We start from the raw sequence: 11,398 nt of genomic DNA on the forward strand, positions 1-11,398 counted from the left end.
GTGGAGTATAATGGAAACTTTGAAGAACAAGGCTTGACTGATTACAACTTCCACTTGAAAAGCCAACATCTTTAAGAAACAAAGGTGACAATGTTCATTTTCCAAAGCAAACTACAAAGGAAAACTAAGAAGAAATGGAAGTTTCCAGATTTATCGTGATGGTTTATGCACATTCTCAGTGAATCACAGCAAACCCTTACTAAAGATATAAGAAATATATGAACTTCATAGTGGAGGAATCTTGCAGAAAGCATCTGAACCAGTGAACATTAGGTGTAATGGAACAAATGATTATCAGGTGACTGAAGCTCACAGGACACATTATCACTGCTGTGGTATTCTGGGCAAAAATAATTTAGAAAATTATGATCTGAAACTATCAAGAAAAAATGTCAGTTTTACACAAATTTCAGTCCACATATACCTCCCATGTTCTCTAACTCTAATAGTGTATTTAAATAGTAAGTCATTCTTATCAATATAGAGAGTAAGTCTCTCCAAATTTTTTTTTTTTCAGAACTTTGAGTTATCTGGACCACTAACGCCATCCCATTTAAAAGTGCATTTTCTTAATCCTGTTGTGATAATTTGACATTGAATTCAGATGCGTAATAATCATTCCACTTTCCCCTTCTTTACTAATATTTCAATATGTGAAATTATCCCATAGGGAATTTTGCATATTAATGCCTTCCCATGTTGATCTTTCACAAAGGGAATCATTTCAATAGTTGAATGTCATTAATTCATGGTGAGAATTCTCCATGCTCCATAGGGAGCCTGGATGGAGACAATGGGGAAAAGACTCTGGAACACAGGCGAGAAGTATGACTGAGCTGACTTTGGCTGACTTTGGCTATCATAAGAAGGAAAAATAAGTAGTTGAAAACAACCTTGCTAGGCAAGAACATTAGAAGTACAAAAATAAATGTTTGCAGGTTCGCAATCCATGACATTTCAGGAGGAAAAGCAGACACAGCCTCTGACCCAGGACAGGACATTTACCTAAGAAGCTGCCATTTCCTCCTCTCCTTCCTCCTGCTCTGGATCATTTTCTCATTAATATCGTGTTGACGAACTACATCAGCATCTTGAAAATGTGCCTCCAGCACCGTCAGCACAGCTCCTTCACCTCTTCCCACAACACCAATAGGCAAAAGGACCTTGATATGTTAAATTCCCAACATTTTTAAAAAAATTTTATTGGAGTATAGCTGATTTACAACGTTGTGTTAGTTTCAGGTGTACAGCAAAGTGATTCAGTTATACATATACATATATCCACTCTTTTTCAGATTCTTTTCCAAGATAGGCCATTACAGAGCACTGAGTAGAGTTCCCTGTGCTATACAGTAGGTCCTTATTAGTTATCTATTTTATATATAGTAGTGTGTATATGTCAATACCCATCTCCCAATGTTATCTCTCCCCCCCCTTACCCCCTGGTAACCATAAGTTTATTTTCTACATCTATTACTCTATCCACCAGTCAGAATGGTCATCATCAAAAATTCTACAAAAAATAAATGCTGGAGAGGGTATGGAGAAAAGGGAACCCTCCTATACTGTTTGTGGGAACATAAAGTGGTACAGCCACTATGGAGAACAGTATGAAGCTTCCTTAAAAAAATTTAAAATAGAGCTACCATATGATCCAGCAATCCCAATCCTAGCCATGTATCCATAGAAAACTGTAATTCAGAAAGATACATGCACCCCAATGTTCATTGCAGCACTACTTATAATAGCTAGGACATAGAAGCAACCTAAGTGTCCATCAACAGAGGAATGGATAAAGATGATGTAGTACACATATACAATGGAATATTCCTCAGCCATAAAAAATGAATGAAATAATGCCATTTGCAGCAACATGGATGGACCTAGAGATTGTCATACTGAGTGAAGGAAGTCAGACAGAGAAAGACAAATATCATGATATGCTTACGTGTGGAATCTTTAAAAATGATACAAATGCCAACATTTTGAAAAAGAGAGATTCAGGAACAATGAGCTCCTGCATGGAGAACAAGCTATGAGCTTTTCCTTTCCTGTCTACACATGCTCCCCCCTCACACAGATGTCCAAAACTTCTGATACAGCATAGTAAGTGGGCTACACTGCCCTGCCCCTTCCAATTCCATGTAGACCAGACACTGATGCCTCTCCAAAGGCAAAGGGGCCAAAGACCAGAAGCAACTCTCACTGATTACCCAGCAGTCCTCGTGCTTAAAGCTGGCTTAAACCTAGAATCACCTGGAGTTAAAACAACACAGATGCTCCCACCCAAATCAACAGACGGACTCTGTGGGGAGGGCACAGGTGATGTTATATCTAAATATTTATTATGTAATACTAATGGGAAACTGCATGGGAACAACGGAGCAAACATTTCTGAAGCTTTAAAGTGTGCACAAAGTTGGGGGGGATCAGGGCCCCACTCTAAGTTATGATCCTCCTGTGGGTCCCATAAAATGGCACCTTTAACAAGTTTTTTGTTGGTGCAGATGTTACTCCCTCAGACCCGTATTCAGTAGCACTGAGCTAGAGCTATCAGGCATAGCACACCTGAGACCACTGCATAGCGTGAAGGTTTCAGGTAACAACTTGCAGAAGTGCAGGCTCCCTGGGCCTGATTCCTAGGGGCTGAGCTCCTCCTGGAATAGGTGTGGCCTTGCTGTTGCCTAGAATAGATGCTGCTGGCTTGGTGGAAATTGCATGGTGGGTTTAGGGATGTGCGAGGGGTCACCCCTAGAAATCTACCCAACGATACCCTTAGTCCAACTACTAGAATGCCACAGGCCAAGCAACTAACTGAGCAGGGACACAGCCCTTCCACCAGCATTCAGGCTACCTTAAGACCCTCTCAAGCCCACAGCTGCTCCTGGCCTTGGCCTCCAACTACCAGAAGCCCCAGGACCAGGCTCCACACACACCAGTGCACAGGAGCTAGATCCAGGGCCCCCAGGACCCTCCAGCCAGAGACACTGGTTCCCAACTCCACCCACCAGCGGGCAGGCACCAGCCCCAGAATCCCTGGTCCCTCCCACAAGTGAGACTGCTTTAGCCTCGGGACCAGCCTCACCCATCAGCAGGTGGTCACCATCCAGGGACTGGTGGGAGATTGGTCCTACACAACAGTAAACCTGCTCTAGCCTTGGGACCAGCCTCACAAAAAAAGAGTCAGACACCAGTCCCAGAAATAACTCTGTCTAACAACCTGTGGAAGCAGCCCACTTTCTAGAAGGCCAGAAAAAGTCCTAAGACTGGCTGGGCCCTGGCGCCAACCACCACTGAGCCTGCTCAAGCTTCACAACCAGCCCCACCTACCAGTGGACAGAGAGCAGTCCTAGGACTACCACAGCCCAGCAGCCCACGGACCCAGCCAAACGCCAGCAGGCAAGGACCATCTATGGACTCGGCTGGGTCCTGACCCTGCACATCAGAATGCCAACACAAGATTCAGGACACCCCAGACCCTGCAGCCAGCTGTGTCCAGAACAGTGGTCTGACACCAGCTCTGGTTCTCCTGGGCCTGCAAGCAGAACCCAGGACCTGGCTCTGCCAGCAAGTGGGCCAGGATAGCCCCAGGACTTGGCTTTACACACCAGTGGTTGGGCACCAGCCCTGGTGTCTCCTGGACCCCATCTCCACCCACAAGTGAGCCAATGCTAGTCTTGATGTCACCCAAGGTTGTCCAACCAGCTGCCTCATTATCCTCTCCCATCAAGCAGCACTGACAGCCTCCAAGCAAGGCAGAGCCTGGCAAACAACCAGACCGGGGGCAGCCAAGCCTACCAGACCACCCACAGTAGTCAGCCCACCACAACAGAAGAGCCCAGGCAGCCCACATAGGGGGTACACCTAGAGCATATAGTTCTAGTGACCAGGGGAGAGTAGGCAGCTGGAACACATAGGACCTCTCCTACAAAAGGCCACTTCTCCAAGGTCAGGAAATGTAACTAACCTACCAGATACATAGCAATAAAAACAGCAAGTTAAGAAAAGTGAGATGACAGAGAAACGCTATACAGATGATGGAACAAGATAACCCAGAAGAAGATCTAAATGAAGTGGAAATAGCCAATCTACTCAAGAAAGTGTTCAAGGTAATGATTGTAAAGATAATCAAAGAACTTAGGAGAAAAATGGACAACCAGAGCAAGAAGTTAGAAGTTTGTGGGGTTTTTTGTCTTTTATTGAATTTGTTACAATATTGCTTTTATTTTGTGTTTTGGTTTTTTGGCTGCTAGGCATGTGGGAACTTAGCTCCCTGACCAGGGATTGAACCCGCACCCCTGCGTTGGAAGGCAAAGTCTTAACCACTGGACAATGAGAGAAGTCCCTTAGAAGCTTTTTTAAAAGGTGATCTAGGGTCTTCCCTGGTGGCACAGTGGTTAAGAATCTGCCTGCCAATGCAGGGGACATGGGTTCAAGCCCTGGTCCGGGAAGATCCCGCATGCCTTGGAGCAACTAAGCCCGTGTGCCACAACTACTGAGTCTACGCTCTAGAGCCCATGAGCCACAACTACTGAGCCTGTGTGCTACAACTACTGAAGCCTGCGTGCCTAGAGCCCATGCTTGGCAACAAGAGAAGCCACCACAATGAGAAGCCTGCGCACCGCAACAAAGAGTAACCCCTGCTCGCCGCAACTAGAGAAAGCCCACGCACAACAACGAAGACCCAACGCAGCCAAAAATAAATAAATATACTTATAAAAAAGGTGATCTTAAAGGACAACCAAACAGAGATGAGGAATACAATAACTGAAATGAAAAATACACTAAAAGGAAACAACTGTAGATAAAATGATACAGAAGAACAAATCAGAAAACTGGAGGACAGAGTACTAGAAATCACTGAATATGAACAGAAAAAAAATAGGATAAAAAGAATTGAGGACAGTTTAACAGACCTCTGAAACAACATCAAATGTACTAACATTTGCGGTCCCAGAAGGAAAACGGAAAGGGAAAGGGGCAGAGAACATACTTAAAGACATAAAAGCTGAAAACTTCAGCTCAGAAAACAGACACCCAAGTCCAGTAGACACAGTAAGCCCAGGATCAACCCAAAGAGGACCACTCCAAGACTCATAATTAAAATGGCAAAAAATTAAAGATATAAACTATTAAAAGGTGCAAAGGTAAAGCAATAAGTTACATATGTGGGAACTTGCATAAGGTTATCACCTGACTTTCCAGGATAAACTCTGCAAGCCAGAAGGAATGGCATGGTATATTTAAAGTGATAAAAGGTAAAATCCTATAACCAAATTTACTCTACCCAGCAAGGCTCTCCTTCAAATTTTTTTTTAACATTTTAAAAAATTTATTTAATATTTATTTTTGGTTGCATTTGGTCTTTGTTGTTGTAAACGGGTTTTCTCTAGTTGCAGCAAGTGGGAGCTACTCTTCGGTGCGGTGTGTGCTCTTCTCATTGCGGTGGCTTCTATTGTTGTGTAGCCTGGGCTCTAAGTGCATGGGCTTCAGTAGTTGTGGCACACGGGCTCAGTAGTTGTGGCTCACAGGCTCCAGAACACAGGCTCAGTATTTGTGGTGCACGGGCTTAGTTGCTCCAAGGCATGCGGGATCTTCCTGGACCAGGGCTCGAACCCATGTCACCTGCATTGGCAGGAGGGTTCTTAACCACTGCACCACCAGGGAAGCCCCCTCATTCAGATTTGATGGAGAGATCTAAAGTTTTACAGAAAAGCAAATCTGCTGCCAGTAGTTCCAGACCCAACCTTGTCCACCAATGGTCAGCAGGCTGGAGGCTGAGTCCCCACTGTCCTTGGAGGACTCGGCTGGGGAAGGGGAGAAGGAGAAAGTGTCTAACTATTTTATTTTTATTTTATTTTATCTTATTTAATTATTTTTTTGCGAAATGTGATTTGGACAGGAAGGATATGTCCTACCCACAGACACTGCTTCTATAAAGTGCATCCTGCAAGTGAGCTAATGTGGAGTGGGGCCTGCATCCCTCTGCAGGCTCTGGAAGAGTGAAGACACATTTCGTGCTCTCCTCCAGGAGGTGGTTGCCCACAGGTCTCCTCCCAGAAGGCTCTCTCATTGCCCCCCGACCCTTTGCCCTGGGACACTTGCACCCCTCTGTGTCCCCTCTGGGAGCCTAAAGCACACCCAGCCCTGAGCAGGCGTCTGCCTGCTGAGTCTTGTCAGTATCCGCCCCAGGACCAGGCACCAAGCTGGGCTTTGCAGATGCTTCCTGTGGAGTGACAGGCACCGACAGACAGAAGCACGTGTGACAAGGTGGAGCTATTTTACCTATGAAACACAGTCCACTCTCAAATAACTGGCACTGACTGGCCAGGAGGTGGGGGTTTCTCTTATGAGTCACTGGGTGGATGGCTAGGGAGCTTCTCATGGGCTTCTCTCATTTCTGCAGGCTGAGACCCCTGAGCACTGGCCCAGGGAGAAGCAAGAAGATTTGGTTTTATGTTGAAGTTGAAGCAGAAGACATTGAAAGAGACACGTAAGCATTTCGCAGAATGGATCTCTGTAGATGTCGTTTGCATAACAAGTGCCTAAATCATCAAAAATAGGGGAAAAAAACTACACTTGAGGACAAGCAGAGGTACCCTAGAAGCAAAGGCCTTTGAGCACGTATTTCAAGTTTATGACAATGCCCTTGAGTTTGGGGTTCTTGAAAAGTGATGGGAAGGAAGTGGGAAACAGCCTTGGGTCAGTTGGGGGTTGGGGCTGATCCACACCTTGGGGGGCCTAAAACGTAGAACTATATAGTTTTGGGTGACTTTTTTAAAGAGAAAGAACCCAGAATTACGTTGGGATCAAAGAAGGGGCTGAACAAGTGAGGGCCCTGTGGTTGCAGCCTCCATAGCTTCCCAGGAAACCTGCCTCTGATGATGAGTCAAACCCAGGGATTTAGTAAGAAAACTTTGCCTGCGTGTCTGCTCTGCCCCAGTAGGTTGTGTGACCTTGATCCGGAACCTCTCCCTCAGATGGTGCTTTGTACACAATGGGCTGTATGACCTTGACCTGGCCACCTCTCCTCTCTGCTTTCCCCCCCACCCCCACGATGGTGCATTTGAAGGCCCTGTACATGTGTAAGAACAAGACAGCGACAGCACTGAGGACTTCCTCTCCAGGGAGAGACGAAAGGCGTGAGGCTGTCTAGAGGCTGTACCAGATTTAATGCTGCTGTGACTCACACTCACTTTAAGCTACTTCTTACCTGCTCAATGTGTCTTTTATTTTTGTTTCAAAGCTCATTATGTATCATGCAAAGATACCAGTAACATGGGAAAACCTCCCATCTGATGGCAGCAGTCCTCCTCTCTGTTGGCGGCAGTCCCGCATCCCCATCATTATCCCCACGATTCTGGCCTGGACTGTGTGTGTGCCCACGTGCCCATGGGTGCATGTGTGGGAGGGGCAGGCACATTCTTGGGGTTTCTCTTTCTGGAGTTCTCTGCCTTCCTTAGTTTGTACTGAACACACTGACACACACAAGCCTCGCTGCCCAAGCTGATGCCTTGCTGTGATGGCTTTGGTCCTAGCTCAACTGTGGCCCAACTCCATTAAAATCAATTCAACTTCAGGTCCAGCTTGACCCAAAGCCTCAAATTATGACATCATGAGTTGCCTTATCTCTGGTTTCCATGCTGGCCTTACTCTCTGGCCTGTTAGCTACATATAGTGGCCCTGGCAGCCCCCCAGAGGGGAGAGAACTTCTCATTCACAATAGTTGTGTTGTAAGTCCTGGCACAGGTTTCCTGGGACAAGGTCACATGTCCACCTGCAAACAGGTTGCTGAAACAAAGGAGATGAAATCTGTTGATTGGCTAGATTTAGGTTATATGCTCACCTTTTGATTCTGGTATTATAGAGGGTTAACTTCCCCAAACCACATGGACTAGGAAAGGCTGGCGGTGTGGGGGGGGGCGGTCTTCACAGGAAAAAAGAGGTACTATTGCCATACGATGAGGAGAGACAGGGCTGGAAGGAAAGGTAGTCACAGATGTCCACTACCCCACCCAGGGCAGTGGAGCATCCTGGGATCTGAAAGGATGAGTTCAACCCACACCTAGTGGAAAACCAAACTCAGAACCCCTAAGAGCCACACATGCATCAGGAGTTATAGAGCCTGGAGCTGACGGCCAAATGGAGACAGGGCCTGAGGCAAGCAGAGCGGAAACAAGCACAGGCTGTCCTGCTGGGGCTGCTGTCCTAGGAGGCTGAGGTCTGGGCAGAGACACAGGTGCCCAGGGGCTGGGTCTGTATAGAGCCCAGACACCGACAGGAAAGAGCAGGCAGGATGAGGAGCTCTGGGGGAGTCCTTCAGGGAGCTTGTTAGAAATGCAGCATCTCAGGCCTGACTCCAGGCCTCCCGTATCAGAATCTGAATTATAATCAGATCCCCAGATGGTTCATATGCACTGCTCATCTGAAGACTCATCTCTTGTCTCATAGCCCTCACATTCCGGGGTGATGGAACTTATGTTAGGTCGTCAGTCAGCCTTTCTGGAGTGCAGTGTGGCCATGTTTATGAAGAAGCCTTAAACGTACTCATGCTCTATCATAGAGCCAATATTTCTACTTCTGAGACATTACTGAACAAAACCACCAGAGGCAGGGACAAAGAATGTTATGCACGGAGATGTTCATTGCAGTACTATTTATAATCAGAAACTATTGCATATCCACAAACAGGAAAGAATGAAGTCAAGTATGGCACCATATACACATTGACTGTTATGTTACCACTTGAAATATTGTTTTAAAAGTAATCTATAGGGAATGGGCAAGGAATATAGTGATAAACAAGACAGACACAGTGTCTGCCCTCTTGGAGTTGACATGCTATGGGGGAAGACAGACAATAAGTAAGTGGACAAATGTGACAAGTACACAGAAGGAAGAAGGGGTAATGTGGTAGAGAACCATGGGTGAGTTGGGGAGGTTACTTAGATGGGGAAACAGGGAAAACCTGCTCTAGGAGCTGGCATTTAAAATGGAATCCAAAAGTCGAGCAGGAGCCAGCCAAATGAACAGCCAGGAAAAGACCTTCCAGGCAAGGGGAACAGGAATTGCCAGGATGCTGGGCTAGAGGAGCTTGGCTGTGAGAGGGAAGTAATGGAAGACGTGTGGCTGGAGCAGGATAAGCCAGAGGAAGCTGGAAGCTGAGGAGGCTGAAGAAGTGAGCAGAGCCAGACCCCTCAGCACTCCTGGGCTGTGAGTGCAGTTTGAGTCTTGTTCCAAGGGCTGAGTGTTGCAAGAGTACATGGAGAAAGGGAATCATATCCGTAAGATGGCAGAATAGGAGGTTCCAGCCCTCATTCCCCCATAGAAACACTGATGATTTGACAACAATCTACAGACAACAATACCTGTGTGAGAGCTCTGAAGTCCAGTTGAGAGGTTCTAGCACCCCAGTGAACCACAAAATGCAAGATCAGCCACACTGAAAGGATAGAAAGAACAGTGTCACTTTGTCTGCATCACCCCTCCCCCAGGCTGATAAAACTCAGAATGAAGAGAGATCAGCCAGCCCACGATTTCTCCCACAGGATAAAGAGAGAACAGGTGAGGGTCTTGCTCTCCAGCCTTTTGGGGCAATGTCTAAAAGCTCTGCTTATCTTGATGCATCCAGAACACTGAAGAAATCAGCATGGTTGGATTCTCTGGGAGCTGCTAAGAACAAAGAAAAGGGTGGAGGCTCATAGCAACCAACATATACACCCCCAAAGCAACAATTCCCCAAAGATGGTGCCCCACACACTCCCACAAATGGCACATGAACCTCAGCAACCAGTGAAGATCTCAGCAACCTACTTGACTCTGCAGGATTGGAAGAAGGTACACCACCATGAGACTGCTCCTTCAGGAGGGAGGGACAGAGTGGGATTGAGCTCTTTGTCCTGGCACCTCAGTGCACTGCCCTATGGAAAAGGGGTGGGTGATGCCTGACACTCGACATGGCTCTGTGGGGTAGAGAAAAGGCACAAAATTATAAGACATGCCTTTCAGAAGGGAGGGATGGAAGTGGTGCTTGAACCCAATGCCCTGGCCTAGCAGGGCACACCCTAGAGAAAAGGAGTAGGCAGCTCTCATCACCTTACAGAGCTCTATGGGATCAGGGGAAGGCACACAATCCTAAAAGTAGCTCCCCAAGGAGGCATGAGAGGAGTAGAGTGGGCACCTCTATACAAAATGTTTGATAGATTCCCAGAATCTCTAACCAGATGAAAGTCTTTCCCTTTCCAAGCCAGTACATAAGGACTAGAAGGGGTGGCTACTTCTTCAAAAGTGCAGAAGCAACACAGGATAAAATGATCACAAATAATCAGGGAAGCATGACATCACCAAAGGAACAAAACAAAGTTCCAGTAACTGACCCCAAAGAAATGGAGATCTGTGAATTACCTAACAAATAATTCAAAATAATCATCCTAAAGAAGCTCATTGAGCTATAAGAGAATGCAGGCAAACTAGACAAAATCAGAAAAAGCAATACATGATCACAATGAGAAGTTCAACAAAGAGATAGAAACCATAAAAAAGAACCAAAACATAAATTCTGGAGCAAAGAACACAATGACTGAACTGAAAATTTTCAAGAGACGGCTTCAATTGAAGACTTGATTAAGCAGAAGAAAGATTCAGTGAACTTGACAGCAGGTTATTTGAAATACTCTACTCAGAGGAGCAAAAGTATAAAGGAATGAAAAAGAGTGAATAAAGCCCACAGGACTCATAGGACACAGTCAAGGAAAACAATATAACATAATGGGAGTTTCAGGAGAACAATAGAAAGGAGAAGAAAGCTAATTTAAAGAAATAATGGCTAACATTTTCCTAAATCTGGGGAAGGAAAAGGACACCTAGATTCATAAAACCCAAAAGACCTCAAATAGGTTGAACCTAAAAAAGGTCTACACTAAGGCACACTAAAATTAAATTGTCAAAAGTTAAAGAGAGAATGTTGAAACAGGAAAAGAAAAATGATTCATTATATAAAATGAAAATCCATTAAGATTATCAGCAGAATTTTTAGCACAAACCTTGAAGTCCAGTAGAGAGTAGGATGATACATTCAAAATGCTGAGGAAAAATCTGCCAACCAAGAATACTATGCCTGGCAAAACTGTCCTTTAAAAATGAAGAAGAGGGCTTCCCTGGTGGCACAGTGGTTGAGAATCTGCCTGCCAATGCAGGGGACACTGGTATGAGCCCTGCTCTGGGAAGATCCCACATGCCACGGAGCAACTGGGCCTGTGAGCCACAACTACTGATCCTGCACGTCTGGAACCTGTGCCCTGTAACGAGAGGCCATGACAGTGAAAGGCCCATGCACCGCGATGAAGAGTGGCCCCCGCTTGCCACAACTAGAGAAAGCCCTTGCATAGAAATGAAGACC

At 45.8% G+C, this 11,398-nt stretch overlaps 1 long non-coding RNA gene across 1 annotated transcript; it reads right to left on the reverse strand.

Moving 5' to 3' along the window:
- Positions 1–1,195: 1,195 nt before the first annotated feature.
- On the reverse strand, positions 1,196–11,159 carry LOC309660328. The gene is made up of 2 exons (XR_014263347.1): positions 3,147–11,159; positions 1,196–3,058 (listed from the first exon to the last, which is right to left on the reverse strand). It is a non-coding gene; the product is annotated as an uncharacterized lncRNA (long non-coding RNA).
- Positions 11,160–11,398: the final 239 nt, after the last annotated feature.

This window comes from Balaenoptera physalus, assembly GCF_965194825.1.
Source record: "Balaenoptera physalus genome assembly, chromosome: 4".
Lineage (NCBI taxonomy): Eukaryota > Metazoa > Chordata > Mammalia > Artiodactyla > Balaenopteridae > Balaenoptera > Balaenoptera physalus.